This window comes from Haematobia irritans, chromosome 4 (assembly GCF_050003625.1).
Source record: "Haematobia irritans isolate KBUSLIRL chromosome 4, ASM5000362v1, whole genome shotgun sequence".
NCBI classification, from domain to species: domain Eukaryota; kingdom Metazoa; phylum Arthropoda; class Insecta; order Diptera; family Muscidae; genus Haematobia; species Haematobia irritans.
In genome coordinates this window covers 86481075-86498337 of record NC_134400.1, presented here as the reverse complement: position 1 = coordinate 86498337, position 17263 = coordinate 86481075, and the positions used below count along the sequence as shown (strand labels likewise).

The window sequence follows — 17263 nt, the reverse complement described above, 5'->3', positions numbered from 1 at the left end:
ATATAAATAAGACTATAATACTCACCAAAGTTAAGAATGGAAGTCAGTCAAATGGATCTTCGCCATCTATTAACAAAAACAGTTTATGATGCAGTTTAAAAACTGATGTGCGTGGTATTTTGGGTCTGGAATATGTTATCAAGATACTCAAGTCATCTTTGAACAATTCTCCAGATATGAATGCGCGAGTTTGTTTGAGATGCATTTGCTATGCAGTGTCATTTGGAGAGCTGCAATCACCATAAACATATGATTTTGACATCTTAAAATTTGGTCGAAATAAAAAAATTGTAATCATATGGGTCCATGATTTTACCTTCTTGTTCAGCCATGTGGGATATGTTCGACACGAGCACTGTCGTCCGGAATAACAGATAGACTGTAATGCGCATTAACCTTTCTTATTTGAAAAAACAAGTAAGGAAAGTCTAAAGTCGGGCGGGGCCGACTATATTATACCCTTCACCACTTTGTAAGTCCACATTTTCGATACCATATCAAATCCGTCCAATGTGTTGGATGCTATATGAATCCATATACATATATTCTGTATATCTGAGCAGATCTGTACAGAGTTCTGCAATACTTATAGATTTTAGATTTAAGTCGGCTAATGCACTGAGGTGGAACACAATGTTAGTAAAAAAAAATATAGGAAACATTAAATATGAACCAATTTTGAGGCAACTTCGCAAAAGTGTATTTATGATTTATCGGTCGATAGATGTCTAATAGAGTAATAGGAAAATTTGAGTCATTTAAGGAAAATGTAGGAATTTCGGCCAGTTTTGCCTAAATAGGAAAAACATATATATGGAATCTATATCGAAATCTGAACCGATTGCAATCAAATTTCACATGCATAGTTACTATGTTGAATCTACTCCCTGTGCAAAATCGGATAACAACTTTGACCTCTGTAGTCATATGACGGAAAATCGAGCGAAAGTTATATATATGGGAGCTATATCAAAATCTGAACCGATTTCAACCAAAATAAACACGCATATGCAGAACCTTAATTCTACTGCCTGTGCAAAGTTTCAAGTTCAATTCTACTCCCTCTGCAAAATTTCACGTAAATCAGAGTAGCACTTTTCCCTCTGTGGGCATATTAGTCCAAATCGGGCGAATGATATATATGGGAGCTTTATCTAAATCTGAACCGACTTCAACTAAATTTGGGGACTCTTTTGAGAATCCCCACTACGTCGAAAACAATCATATACGACATCAAAAACTCGTCGGAAAAGCGCCGTCACTATTGAGAAGTTGTACCACGCCAAGTTACTACAAAAATGTTTCGCATGAGTGCAATTATTAGGTGCCTTTATAGATCAATTTAGAACGACGCCAATAAGGGACACTCCAAACAATCAGAAAAAGTGCATTTTAAGATAGTTGTAAAAGAATCATTGTGGTCGAGTAAAACACGTTTGTTTAGATATTTATTAATTTGATTAAACATTTACAAATTCTTAAAAATATAACATTTATACCACTATCACATTACCCCTGCCAACATTTTTTGAATTTGGGGGCGCTTCTGAGAATCCCCAGTACGTCGAAAACAATCATATACGATATCAAAAACTCGTCGGAAAAGCGCCGTCACTATTGAGAAGTTGTACCACGCCAAGTTACTACAAAAATGTTTCGCATGAGTGCAATTATTAGGTGCCTTTATAGATCAATTTAGAACGACGCCAATAAGGGACACTCCAAACAATCAGAAAAAGTGCATTTTAAGATAGTTGTAAAAGAATCATTGTGGTCGAGTAAAACACGTTTGTTTAGATATTTATTAATTTGATTAAACATTTACAAATTCTTAAAAATATAACATTTATACCACTATCACATTACCCCTGCCAACATTTTTTGAATTTGGGGGCGCTTCTGAGAATCCCCAGTACGTCGAAAACAATCATATACGATATCAAAAACTCGTCGGAAAAGCGCCGTCACTATTGAGAAGTTGTACCACGCCAAGTTACTACAAAAAGGTTTCGCATGAGTGCAATTATTAGGTGCCTTTATAGATCAATTTAGAACGACGCCAATAAGAGACCCTCCAAACAATCAGAAAAAGCACATTTTAAGATAGTGGTAAAAGAATCATTGTGGTCGAGTAAAACACGTTTGTTTAGATATTTATTAATTTGATTAATCATTTACAAATTCTTAAAAATATAACATTTATACCACTATCACATCACATTTAACATAATTTTTTGCATTAATGATGATGTAGAGTTACAAGTAGCGAGTTACATGTTGCAGCGTCTATCAGCCAGTGTTTTTATTCGATGGAGGCAGCGTGTCTGTAAAATATTTGAAAAACAATCACTTTATTCCATTTGGAAAATCAAAAATTGTTCACCAATATACCTTTCACAATTTTAAGCGTAAAATCTATGTTTTCAGAACTTTATTTTCGTTTTTATTTAAATAAAATATAACAAGCTGGTTGCGCTTGGCGTTTCACAAAAAATAAAATGGCTTTTGTAAAAGTAGTGATGGCAAAATACATGTATGAAGTACATTTTGTACTTTATGATATGCTGCCCCCCATCACAGTAGGATGGTTGTAGTGACATTTACGAGTCTGTGGTAGCGATGAAGATGAAATGGAACTTTGAAATGCTGGCAGGGTACATTTAACATAATTTTTGGCATTAATGATGATGTTGAGTTACAAGTAGCGAGTTACATGTTGCTGCGTCTATCAACCAGTGTTTTTATTCCATGGAGGCAGCGTGTCTGTAAAATGTCTGAAAAACAATCACTTTATTCCATTTGGAAAATCACCAAATTGTTCACCAATATACCTTTCACAATTTTAAGCGTATAATCTATGTTTTCAGAACTTTATTTTCGTTTTTATTTAATTAAAATATAACAAGCTGGTTGCGCTTGGCGTTTCACAAAAAAAATGGCTTTTTTAACAGTAGGGATGGCAAATTACTTGCATGTACTTTTTGATGTACCTTTTCATGATGGTTGAAGTGACATTTACGAGTCTGTGGTAACGATGAGGTTGAAATGGCAAAATTAACGATACTATTAAACGTACTCGTTGTGCAAAATTCGAAGCAAATCAGGGCAAAACTCTCGCTTTTAGGGCCATATAAGTCCAAATCGGACGAAAGATATACATGGGAGCTATATACAAATCTGAACCGATTTAGCTGATATTTGGCAGTTTTTACGGGACTGACAAAACATTTAGATGTACAAAATTTGAAGAACGTCGGTTCATAAATACGTGAATTATGATCAAATCGGTGATAACTATATATGGCAGCTATATCTAAATCTGAACCGATTTTTTCCAAAATCAATAGCGATTGTCTTCTACCCGAAGAAAGACGTTATGTCAAATTTGAAGACGATCGGACTTAAACTGCGACCTGTACTTTGTGCACAAAATTACATATACAGACAGACGGACGGACAGACAGACCGACAGACAGACGGACATCGCTAAATCGACTCAGAATTTAATTCTAAGCCGATCAGTATACTAAAAGATGGGTCTATAACAATTATTTCTTGGCGTTACATACAAATGCACAAACTTATTATACCCTGTACCACAGTAGTGGTGAAGGGTATAATGAAATTAGTTTTTAAAAAGTTTCTCTTTATAAGGCCGGTACTATGTTCATTCTTGCGAAAAATTTTTATGGAAACCATTATTTCGCACATAGAAAGCGGCGTTTTTTTAGGTAGCTTGGAGCGCTATTTTACAGGGAGCGATATTGGATTAAGTTGGTGGTGTTGCTTGTTTTTACAAAATAACATTTTATTTTTCCTTGGGCAATTGATCTGCTATTCCTTTGATCCTTTGTATAGTTTCGGAACAAAAATATGGTCCGTGTTTGATTTATAAACCCGCACAAATAGTTTTTAATAAATAAATTATTTCTTAATTCACATTGCAAATGGCGCCGTGCTATAAACGTCAGTTTTTCAACACGAAAAAACAAAGTATCACACATGGAAAAAATTTCGCAAATTTTTCGCATTTTTTGGTTTTGTATGGAGTTTCAACGCGAAAACCGAACAGAGTACCGGCCTATACTAAGAAATTTATAGTTTACGATGTCGTTTTATGTTTTTGTTCGATGGATAGAAACTCACTTTAACATATTTAGGCATCATCATCCAAATTTCCGTCGGATATATTAACGGTCTTTTGATTACTAAAATTAATTCTAAGACCTGCAATTAATTAATTAATTTTTTGAAAAACATTTAAATTTTAGCATTTTTCAAATGGTTGTGTTTATTGGGATTGTATTGAAGATATTGAGTACTCATTTAATTGTAACGAGTACCCAAAAAATTAGTCAGTAACGAGTACTTGTAATCAAATACTCGTTACTTTCCCAACACTATAAGAGGAATACGACAAAAATACTCGTTTTTGTCGTCGCATAACGCGTTTTTTTTTTATTGTAGAAGAGGAATATGACAAAAATTTCTTATAAAAATAGTGTAGATTTTATCTAAAATTAACTAAGTAAAACTAATCAAATGCTAAGTATTGTGTAAAATCGTCGCGTATTGGAAAAGATTTACGTGCAAACCGATTTCTTACACGCAAAAAAAAAGCAAAAAAATTTCACCCCAAATAAATCTGTTCCATGAATCCCACATATGTACACACAGAAAAAGACGATCGACGTGATGGCGAGCAGGCCAAAGAATTTGTGTAGATTGTGTTGAAAATAATATACCATAATTATAGAAAACTTCCAACATCTCATGTGTAGAAGTGTATATAGAGTTTCGCTGAAATCTAAGTAAAATTACACAGTTGAATTCTTCAATTTTGTAATATTAAAAAATAAAAGTATATCATCTAAACTTGTTAGATGTGGTTCGGTGATACCAGTACAACTAAATAGGAAAGTCCACATGAAATTGTAAGTCGAATATTAATCTTTTATATTGTGAGTGTATTTTTTGTTATTGCTTTTCGTTTTTTCTTCTATTATTGTTTTTTTTTTAAGTAGAATTTACGGTGTGGAACATAATTTCTGAGGTGGAGCTCTGCGTATGTCTAGAAAAATAACATTAAGAAACACACACGCAACCACATGTCCATACCTTTATTGTTGGTGGCAGCGGTCGAATGGTCATTTCCCATCGAATACTACGTCTAACTAATATGGTCAATATTGAGTATCGGGTAACGAAGAACGCTTTAGTTACGCTTTAGTCCGCATCTCGCTGTCAAATGACCCATGTTAAATACTATGACGCCAATAGCTTATCCAGACAGATTTTAATTCGTTTTTGTGACGTTCAGATTTTTTTTTTTCTAAATTTAATTTATTAAAGACTAAATAATTCTGGACTTAGCAATAGAAATGAAAAGAGACTCGGTACCATCTGTTCCGGACGGTCTCATTCATTTGGTTAATCGAAAATTGTAATGTGATGCTAGAGGTTCACAAAGTAAAATCGGAATCTGTTGTTAATGTCTCAATTAGGTTAGGTTGACAAGATGATCCAGATATCCCTGTCGCATGTTGTGCGCTCTAACTTCTTTCTTTAATGCATTCCCTCATTTCTCCACTACTGCGCTAGGTCCGGAATCACAACTTTCCCGATATGGTGGTGTCTATATATCGTGTGAAAGAACGTCAGTATTTAAAACACTTCCCACATCATTCGTTGCACACATTCCGTTTTCATTCAGCATTCAAGACTATACTGTTGTCTGACAATCGGAGTAGGATCTTGGTGTCTGTGTAACTGTTAATTCCCTATCATAACTGGGTTACCAAGTATAGGATCTTGGATTGTTGCGACAATCCACCGTTTCCATAATTATCATTATGGATAATTATGGAAATTAATTATCCATAATTATCGCTATAGCGGCTTCGTTTTTGATCTATAGGTATAAAGCCCTGTATTGTTTCCTAAGATATGGCTAACGTAGTCTCCTTTGACTATCGATGACTTGTGTTAGGATTGTCCTTTGTACGCTCTCATATGATCAGGGTGCTATCTTCGGATTCAGGCTCTATTTCTTCCTATTGCATAACATCTGTAGACCTTTTCTGTCCCCTCTTAGAACTGGGGCTTTCAATAAAGATATCTATCTTATGTTGCTCCTAAGAACTTAACAGATACTAGCATTAACTTGCCCAAACACTCGGTTTGGTTCGTTTCGTAAAAACTATGTTGCCTTGGTGTTACACTACTTTTTTCCTCCTTGTATTTTCGCCAAAATTTTAGAATCATTATTGTTAATTCATAATATTGTGAGGGACACATGCAGGAACTAAAATCTATGACAGTGTCCTTCATATTTTGCAAACAATTTGAAGAATGTTGCACCTTTTATTCCATTCCAAATCGAAACTGTTAGTCTTTCGGGTGAACAGGCATATTTTTGTCTTTTCCGGGGACACATTCAGGCCCCTGTATCCACCAGAGCTTGGAATATTCCTCCCATGCCGATTTTTGGCACAGTGGCTCAAATAATTTTTATTTAAAAATCTTCCAAATCGAAATTCTGCTTTCGTATGAGAAAGCCCAATTGGAATCTCAAAAAAGCGGAATTTGGAGCATAGTATATGACCATGACCTGAAATCGCAGGTTCCCAACAACTGCAAGAGATGACATTTACTCGATACTATGATAGTCGTTAAAACTATGGACTGTATAGCCCAAAACTAAATAGCTCTAAATTCAGTACATATAATTTGGGCCATATCCCGCTCGTAGTTTTGGATAATGACATAGCTGCCGAAGTGATACTTTCCGCATTAGCTACTTGGCGCTATCTGAGAGAGTTATAAACCTACAAAAAAATTCCAACCCCAAATTTATTTGTACGCCTTTTTACCTCCACCTACTGAATCAACAACATAGATAGGAAACCCCTCAAAGGGGTAGCTATAGAAAAAACTAAGATCGGCTTTTATGGTGGTTATAAATAAAATTATCCAATATACCACATTTACAACAACTGCGCTGAGAAGTATTTTCGAATGTTTCGATTTCAATAAAGAGACAGAAAATTAAGAGTATTTAAGTTGACACTATTTGGACAAATGTACAAGTATGGAATATTAAAAATGCTCTCCTGTAACGCAAAAATAAAGACACAATAAATTTAATATTTGTGAGTGGTAGTGAAGAAATTTTTTCCGATATTAGTAGCAGCAATCAGTTCAACTTCCTTAGCTTGGTTTAGAATTTACTAGCAAGTTGCACACCTCAGGGCAAAGAGGAAAGCTGATAACCAGTTCTACAGTCAAGAAGCTTGTTGCCGTCTCTCACCAGCAATGGTTACCAACATTCATTTTGTACGCAAAACAAAAAAAAAACAGTGACTGATAGCAATAAGCAGGTAGTGACTACGTACCGGAACATCATAAACGAACTTGATTGACCACTTAACCAATTTGCCCTATAAACGAGAGAATCAAATTAAAAGCCCTTTTTGTGTACATCTGACATGTGGCTTACTTTTGAATTATTCTCCGTATGATCTGTAAACTGTACTCACTAAGAGTAATGCTAACTTTGTAGGCCTATCCATCGACCATTGTGAGTGAAAAAAAATAGATAAGTTTTTATAGAAATTTAAAACAAACAAACATGTGTAATATGTTAAAAGAATATGGTTAATATGTTAAAGATAAGAAAATGCTAGTATCGGTTGGAATCTTCTATATGCTACCCGCAATCGTTCCTCCTACATTAACAGTAGTTGGCCTTTTTGAGGGATGTTTTGCCAAAAAGGAGGCCTTATGCCAAAATTTCAGAGTTCTGTTAATTAGTTGGCGCTAACAGAGCACTGTAAAGAGTTCACAGAGGTATGTTCTGTTCTAACCAATGTTAGATTTTTTTATCACCAGGAAAAATATAAAATATTCTTCCTGAATAATGCCACGTATGGCATTGTCACTCACAGCTACATTCACACATATGTCTTAAAATTTTGAAGAAAATTCGGGTTTCAGCATAATTTTTGGAAAGGATGGGACTCCAGTGGCCATTTGGACAACCTATACTACAATGCCAAAATTGGGTGGTTTAATTTTAGCAAATTGGTCAGTAAGACCATTTAATATTTTTCCTGATGTTAAAAAATAAATCTATCACAAGTTAGAGCAGAACATACCTCTGTTAACTCTTTACAGTGCTCACTAATTAACAGAGCTCTGCTAAAAAATGGTTTATGTCTGTGCTAACTAAATTTGGAATGTGGCGAATATGGTGGTTGCAAAACGATATTGTTTGAACTTTTTGCGAACAACTCACAAAAAATGTATGCGACGATGGATTATGGCGTTGCAAATACCAAGAGTTATCGGTGCATAATTCCGGTCTCTTTTTTTAGGAATCGCTTGGGACAAACGATTATTTTATTTAATAATAGGCGGCCATCTTCGCAGCGCCTTGCTACGGCACCGCTCTTACCGCGACATAAATATTTAGTTGACCACATTCTTCACAGAATATTTGTCTTTCAAAAAAAAAAAAAAAAAAAAATGGTATGTAACCGTGTCCGAAATAAAAATGAAGATGGATATATCTTATTAATAGAATTGATCACGGCGTGTATATTCAGGAGGCTTCTAATTTGGCGTACACAAACAAATTAAAAAAAAAATAGTTCAACGACTTTTGAGGGAAAGGACAAAAACATGCTCACATACAGAATTAAACATTTTTTATTCAGCGGTGGATAATTTCTCCTCAGTACTGGTGTCTTTTGTAAGCCTCTTCCAGTCGATCACAGCATTATAAAATTTGGGTTTTGGAAATTTTAATAGTCAGCACTCATTGATTTCACATTATTTCGCTACAGAAACGTGTACCTAATAACATTGGGAAGGGTGACATTAACCCAAACAATTATGTTCAGAATTTTTGTCTTCCATACTTCCAATTTCAGGAAGTACGATAACATTAGTATAGGTATCGGGAAGTACCTCACGCTACACAGTGGTTCCAAATAGTTTTTTTTTAATAATTCTGCAACTTTTGAACGGATAGAGATATCATATCATAATTATTTCTTTACGTAAAGGCTGTTTCCTTTAAGTGGGTCCCTAGTGGGTCCACGGGCTGATCTGTAGGCGTTGAAAGTTGGTCATTTCGGGGGTATGCAATTTTATACTAGCTGTTAAATTCGCAATTACGAACCGATTTCGATGATTGTTTCTTTGCTGGATATGGGCCCAAAATTTACTTGTTTGCAAAATTTTAACAAAGAGGGTCAGTATTTTGAACCGTTTTTGGGGCAATGAACTACATCTAAATCTGGGAGCTATATCTAAATCGGAACCGATGTCCACCAAATTTAGCACACTCTACTATATCGCTCCTTGTGCATAATTTGAAGTGAAGGGTTTTTACAAGTTCTATCCAGCAAAGAAAAAAATCATCGAAATCGGTTCATAATTGCGGATTTGACAGCTAAAACAAAATTTCATACTCCCGAAGTGACCAACTTACAACGCATACATGTCATCCCGTGGACCCACAAACCTGCGAACATAGAGGAAACCACCTCAGCTTCCAAACAAAGACAAAGTTATGTTGATATATTTATCCGTTAAAAAGTTGCACAATTATTTCCAAAAAAGCGATTTGGAACCACTGTGCGCCATTCAGATATGAATTTCAAATAAATCGTAGATATTCTTTTTACTATACTTAACGAAATGTCGTGGTGGTTTGGTCCCTACCGCCGAAATATTTAGAAATCCTCCACTTTTTCTGCAAATTCCAAGCATGGTTGGTCAAGGGCATGTACCCCTCTCCATAGCATACGGGAAAATCAAGTATACTATTTCAACTACAAAAACTCCCTATTTTCTACGAAATAACTAATATAAAAACACAGGAGAGATGCCCTGGTCATCGCTACCTTCCCTGCAACGTTCAAGAAATTCGGAAAACTTCTAATGAAAAGTTTTGTTTTTTCTTTGTAGATTATAAAAAATTGGGGGTAGCGAATTTTGTCTAGAGACTCAACCTTCAATGAATATAACAAGAAAATCGAATAACTGTTTTCCAACTTCCCTTTCCAAATATCAAGAAATTAAGTACTCTTACGTCCTCTTTAAATTTCAAGTAAATTTGAGAAGTTTAGCCTTTTCGCTTTGCCATAAAAAGTCGGGCAAAGGGGAGGTCCATATCTCCGAACGAATATCGAAAAATATTTCCATTTTCCACTATACTTGAAAAAAAGTCGGGCAAATGCGATACACCCCGCCCCGACTGAATATCGAGAAATAAAGCAACGTATATATTTCTAACAGACACCCCGAACCTTCCTTGTAAATTTCAAGCTCCGAAGGGGACCTTCCGAGCGGGTCGTTAGCAAGCAAAATAGTATAAATTCAAATTCGAATTTGAAAAAGTAAATTCGTATGTCTCGGCTAAGTTTTTGCAGCAAATTTCAAATTCGAATTTCTCTTCACACACATTCGGAGAACTTAAGTCTAATTTTCAAAAAAAAAAAAAAGACCAGATAATACAAAATGAGGTTCCCCAATTTCACCACATCATCTCACCCTTTTCCGTACCCTGAAAATTTCAGATTAATCTATTCATCCGTTTTCGAGCTTACACGTAACATACAAACAAATAAATATAGATAATAACATTTAATTTATTTTAATTTATTGATTTTATCGGATATGGTACGAAAGTTATTTTTCCAGTTTTCTAATGTCAAAAAGTGGTAAACGTCGAAAACATCATATACCTGTAGTGGGAATTATCAATGCGGGATTGGCAAAAATACTGAAATTATATACATGCCGTAGCCTTAGTTCATATATTTCCTTTTCAGTATGTGCCATTTGCCCGGAATGTAAACGACATTGAATTTTGATTTTCAATATATTAAATTTAAAGCCCACAAAACATCATTTGCAGGAAATTTGGTTTTACCTGTTTAATTTAGAGAAAAGTGCTGTTGAATCGAGTACTCAACGAAGCTTATGGAGAAAATGCTATTTTGGTTTCAACGTGCGAGAGGTGGTTTGTTCGTTTCAGTGCACGCAGAGAAGGAATATGAGCACTTCCATGGAACATTTTTGACACAAAGATGATGTTTTCTCACCAAACATAAAATGGTTGTTGCATTCAGATACATAATATCCGAGAAAATAACATGGTTGCGATAGACATGTTTCAATGTTCACCGTCCAAAACTAAAATTTTGCTCATATTCCTTATCCGGATGTGGAAGATAATGAGCTTCCAGGACAGACGAAGAAGTGTAAAGATGCTGAATTGAAGGCATTACTCGATGAGGACTCGTGCTAAATGCATGAAGTACTTGCAAGATCGTTCGAAGTTACACATCAAGCCATTTCCCATCGATCGAGACTATTGGGAACGTCTCAAAAGCAAGGAAATTGGGCACCGTATGTGTTGAAGCCGAGAGGTACTTTCGAACAGCTGCTCCAAAGGCAATAAGGGAAATGTCTTTTTGCATCGCATAGTTACTGGTAACAGGTTGGTTGATAAGTTCCAGGTCTAATAAAGAAAAACACATTTGTTGTCAAAATTCGTTTTTATTATTCAACATAGTTCCCTTCAAGAGCGATACAACGATTATAACGACCTTCCAATTGTTTGATACCATTTTGGTAGTACTCCTTCGGTTTTGCCTCAAAATAGGCCTCAGTTTCGGCGATCACCTCTTCATTGCAGCCAAATTTTTCCCTGCGAGCATCCTTTTGTGGTCTGAGAACAAGAAAAAGTTGCTGGGGCCAGATCTGGAGAATACGGTGGGTCGGGGAAGCAATTCGAAGCCCAATTCATGAATTTTTGCCATCGTTCTCAATGACTTGTGGCACGGTGTGTTGTCTTGGTGGAACAACACTTTTTTTCTTCTTCATATGGGGCTGTTTTGCCGCGATTTCGACCTTCAGACGCTCCAATAACGCCATTTAATAGTCACAGTTGATGGTTTTTCCCTTCTCAAGATAATCGATACAAATTATTCCATGCGCATCCCAAAAAACAGAGGCTATTACTTTGCCAGCGGACTTTTGAGTCTTTCTACGCTTCGGAGACGGTTCACCGGTCGCTGTCCACTCAGCCTACTGTCGATTGGACTCAGGAGTGTAGTGATGGAGCCATGTTTCATCCATTGTCACATATCGACGGAAAAACTCGGGTGTATTACGAGTTAACAGCAGCAAAAACCGCTCAGAATCAACACGTTGTTGTTTTTGGTCAAATGTGAGCTCGCGCGGCACCCATTTTGCACAGAGCTTCCGCATATCCAAATATTGATGAATGGTATGACCAACACGTTCCTTTGATATCTTTAAGGCCTCTGCTATCTCGATTAACTTCATTTTATGGTCATTCAAAATCATTTTGTGGATTTTTTTGAAGTTTTCGTCGGTAACCACCTATTTCGGGCGTCCACTGCGTTCACCACGCTTAAATTTTGCATACCAATCAATTATTGTTGATTTCCCTGGGGCAGAGTCCGGAAACTCATTATCAAGCCAAGTTTTTGCTTCCACCGTATTTTTTCCCTTCAGAAAACAGTATTTTATCAAAACACGAAATTCCTTTTTTCCATTTTTTTCACAATAACAAATGTTGCTTCACAAAAGACGCTCTATCTCACAAACTAATTGACTTACAGACGTCAAATTTTGACACGAATCATTTGAAGGTTGGTACTATATAAAAATAATATGCATTTAATACTAGCGACGCCATCTATGTGTCAGACCGGGGATTTATCAGCCAACCTGTTAATACCACGCGAAATGTTTTTTTTTTATCACATAGTTTCTGGCAATACCACGCGAAAAAAGCATGGTAATTAAGGCTGTGCCTCATCATTGACGGCAAACCTGAATATCCATGGAAAGAAATTTATGTTGTGTATTTGGTGGGATCAGCTGACCTAGCTGGAGGAGTAGGAGCTTTGTATCGCGCTCAATCGATGCGTTTGGGCAGAGCATTGTTTGATAAACGTCCAAAATATTTGGAAAAACACGACAGGGTAATTATGCAGAACAATAACGATTGGTCACATGTTGGCCGTAAAAACTTATTTGGAAACTCTCAAATAAATGGGAAGTTCTACCCACCCGCCGTATAGCGAAGACATTGCTATTTCAGCATTTTCACATTCTTATGAGGGACCCGAAAATTGGGTACCTTCATTGTGGTCAAGTAAAACACGATTGTTTAGATGTTTATTAATGTGAATAAAATTTTAAAACATTTTCCATGTATAACATTTATAAAGTCACATTGAGCATAATGTTTTTCATTAATAAAGGAATAATTCTTAATTATAAGTTGCAATTCCGATCATGCATCAGCGTCAATCAGCCAGTGTTTTTTCTTAATAATCGAGGCAGCATGTCTGGAAAAGTAACTTAAAAAACATCACATTATTCCATTTTAATGTCGTAATTTTTTTTCACAATTTTAAACAGAATAACTACATATGTTTTCAGCACTTAATTTTTGTTTTTATTCAAATAATTTATAAGAAGCTATTTGTGCTTGGAGTTTCACAAAATAAATTTTGAATTTTTTGGACATTTACCCTATAACAGATGACGTTTGTTGTAGTGTCACTTAGGATTCTGTGGTAGCGATGGAGATGAAATCGAACTTTGAAATGCCGGCAGGGATGTAGAACATACAATATTTACGCATTTTCCGTTAAACAAATTCTTATATTTGTCAAAAACAAAGTATTTTGCGTAGGTTTATGACTTTTTTACGTAATTTAATTCAAACAACAAAATCGCTGTTTTTTTTTTTAAATTCTGTATCTTTAAAATGGATAAAGATAATTTGTATGAAAGATTTCCAGGCTTTTACTTTGATTTGCTTCCATTTTTGCACAAGAAGAAAAATTATCAGTATAATCAAGTGTGCTAAATTTGGTTGAAAATTGGTTCAGATTTTCGTATCATAGTGGTATTTAGTGGATTTTTGCAGAAAAAAAGTTTTAAGAAATATTGCTATATACTTCATTCCCAAAATGTGTATTAAAAAATGCCAAAATCAAAAGCGTAATTTTTGTAATTTGCATATTTCTCGGCTGATTACCGCACTGAAAAAACAGTGAACCCACCAGGAAGAAAAATTTTGGTTAATATTAGAAAAAATAGATTATTTTTAGAAAATTTTAACTAAACAGTATTACAAACACTGCCATCATGCTGATATCACAAAAAAAAGTAAATATTTTTCGACAAATTAAAAAAATTTATTAGGCATAATTAATTTTTTCATCTGTTAAAGAAAATTTTATAGTTTGAAGGAAACAATTGGAGTTCAAAATTGCAAGAATGTCTTTAGTGCCAAACGAAGTTCACAATGGGCGCATTATTGGTAAAATTTATTCTGAACTATTTTGGGGGAGACACGAATTTAGTTAATCTTTATGCTTCATTTGTGTATAATTTTTTCCTCAATTTTAGTTAATTTAACTAACGTACGCAACAATATTAAAATCATGGAAACTTTCTTACAACGTAATAATTCCATGAACTAAAACATAATTAAATCGGCTTTAGTGAAATATAGGGTTCACTTTTCTTAGTGTGGTAGGGGGTTAGGTTAGGTAAGGTGACAGGCTCACTTAGTCTATTCAGGCCATTGTGATACCGCAGTGGTCAACTTCTCTCTTATCGCTGAGTGCTGCCCGAACGGCGTTCCACATTGCAGTGAAACCACTTGGAGACGCTTTGAGCCACTCAGAAATGTCACCAGCATTACAGAGGTGGGATAATGCATCGCTGAAACCCTTTTTGGTGTTTGGTCGAATCTGGGTTTGAGCCCACGGCCCTGTGTATGCAAGGCGGGCATGCTAACCATTGCACCACGATGGCTCCCACGGTTGAAATCTTAGTATATGAGTATATGAGGTTTTTTGGAAAAAATCGGTGCTTTGCCATTTGAGAATTTTATAACATTTTAAAAATTGGCGATTTTCCGATGACAAGAACTCATATACCAGTTGAGCAAAAATTGCCGAACATGTTTTTAACCCTTTCGACCCCGAATTTTTATAGGTATCGCTAATTTTTTTTTTACTTTTAATCATGTTGAAGTCATTTAAGAAGCTTCTGGCCAAAATTTCGGGTCGCCACGCCCATTCGTTTAGGCTGTAGAGAATGTTGCCTGTGGGCAACTTTAGGCAATTGTGACTACAAAATAGTTTGTTTTGTAAAGATAGACGTGTTACGTTTTATTGGATTTTTGTTATTTTACAGTAAATATATACTTAGGTGCGCGCGTGAGTGGAATTTCACTCACGCTCAAACACATTCACGAAGAAATATTTGTACTCACGCACGCCATGTGGGTAGGAATTCACGCTCACGTCAATTCACGAAATGAAAAGTTATACTCGTGCACGCTCACACATGAACAACGTTTATGTCTCACGCTTTCGCACTATTCACGACAATTTTCGTACTTCACGACAAACCTCGTGATTCACGAATATTTTCGGAACACGACAATTTTCGTGGCTCAATAAAATCTCGTAATTCACGAATTTTCTCGTGACTCATCCTATTGAAATCTTAACCGTGATGAAATCGGTGAGCTTGAATTTAATCGTGAACGTGAATTTGTTCGTGATTGTGACTTTTTGTGTCTCTGTTTTACCGTGAGTGTGAGTGAATTTTATCGTTAACATGAATTTTATCGTGAACGTGAATTTTATCTTAAGCGTGAGTTGGATCGTAAAAGTGAATTTTTATCGGGAGCGTGATTTCGGAGAAATTGTACTCACTCACAATCATTAACACAATTTGATTTTTACTCACGCTCACGCGCCACACATTTTTGTTTAGTCCCGTTCACGCACATTCGCGGGATTTCCTTTAAATATCATTCACGGCTTCGCGTGAATCAAGCGTGACTCACAAAAATGTTTTTTTTTGTTTTGAACCCATGTCAATTTTACTGGCAGTGTAAATAAACCAAAGTATTATAAAGCGCCAATATTCGTGCAAATCCACTAGTATGTTGCCAAGAAAGTCGATATCTATGGCTTCCTCCCTTTTTACGATTCCTTCCAAATTCCCCCTGCACTGCAGATAGGTTTTCCACATCATCGACACTGTGACATCCCAATCGAAGTTCAAAATTTGTTCAAAATCATTGTTTTCAAACCTTTTTTCTCTAGGTCTTATGTTCAAAAATATGTAATTTTACTACCACAATTGCCCAAAGTTGCCCACAGGCAACTTTTCAATTTTAAAAATTTCTCATCTGTTGTCTGTTTGCAATTCTAAGATTTGACTTCCAGAAATATTTTATTCGACATGTACTACAACAGATTTAATAAAAACTTTCAAAATTTTAGTTGACATTTTTGAAAAAGGTCACATGTATAAAAACCTTTTTTTAAATTCCCAAATATTTTTTTCTTGAGGCACGTGCGTATTAATGAAAATTTTTTTGCTAATTGACAACCAAATTAGCTGCTTTTTCATTCCACTTGAAGAAAAAACTTGTAGCTTTCGATACCGTTACAGTTTTATGAACAAAAACAAAAACAACGCTGACAGCGGGTCTCAAAACACAAAAAGTTGCCCACAGGCAACTTTAGGGTCGAAAGGGTTAAGCAAACATTTTGGTAGATACCTAAATTAAATGTCTAAAGTAAATTATTAAGTCTAAAGTATTTTAAAGCACATAGCTACACAATTTTTTCATCCAAAATGCGTAAAACTTTGTGAGAAATGCAGTTTAAGAATTGCATCTCGCGAACTATTAGAGATATTCGTACACCCAGGCGAATTTTTTTATAGGGGTGTGCAAGTTATATCCAGCACAGAAAATATCATGGAAATCGGTTCATAATTGCGGATTTGGTGACCCACCTTGAATGCCTATAGGTCGGCCCGTAGATCCACTAGGCGCCCACAAACTTGCAAACACTTCAGCTTTGACAGAAAAAAAAGAGTATGTTACTATATTTTTCCATTCATAAGAATTATTTCCAAAAAAAAAAAAAAAAAAACGATTTGGAACCACTGTGTCACTTTAGTGGCAAATTTGACACATTTTCCAAACACCGATACTTTTGTTTGAGTTTGTTGAGCATCTTTTTGTTGTGCTACTGCACGCTCACAAAAAATCGCTTCTGTAACATATACTCCCAAACATATTTTGCTTCAAGCATATACATTTTTGGGTATTGCCCAAACATTTATATGTTTGATCTCTTCCAATATTTAATATGTTTGAAAGCATATT

The 17263-nt window shown here is 35.4% G+C and overlaps 1 protein-coding gene and 1 long non-coding RNA gene across 5 annotated transcripts in view; one reads left to right on the top strand and one right to left on the bottom strand.

Annotated features, from left to right (window-relative positions):
* Positions 1-2121: 2121 nt before the first annotated feature.
* Positions 2122-3011, bottom strand: LOC142235059 (uncharacterized). Its single transcript, XR_012721779.1, has 3 exons — positions 2832-3011; positions 2392-2774; positions 2122-2324 (listed from the first exon to the last, which is right to left on the bottom strand). It is a non-coding gene; the product is annotated as an uncharacterized LOC142235059 (long non-coding RNA).
* Positions 3012-4423: 1412 nt separating this feature from the next.
* Hipk (Homeodomain interacting protein kinase) overlaps positions 4424-17263 on the top strand; it is a 220834-nt gene continuing 207994 nt past the window's right edge. For 3 of the 4 annotated variants that reach the window (XM_075305032.1, XM_075305030.1, XM_075305027.1), the window contains exon 1: positions 4424-4934. The gene's annotated coding sequence lies outside the window, so the exon portion shown is untranslated. The remainder of the gene's footprint in view (positions 4935-17263) is intronic. The other variant, XM_075305031.1, reaches the window with a different exon arrangement.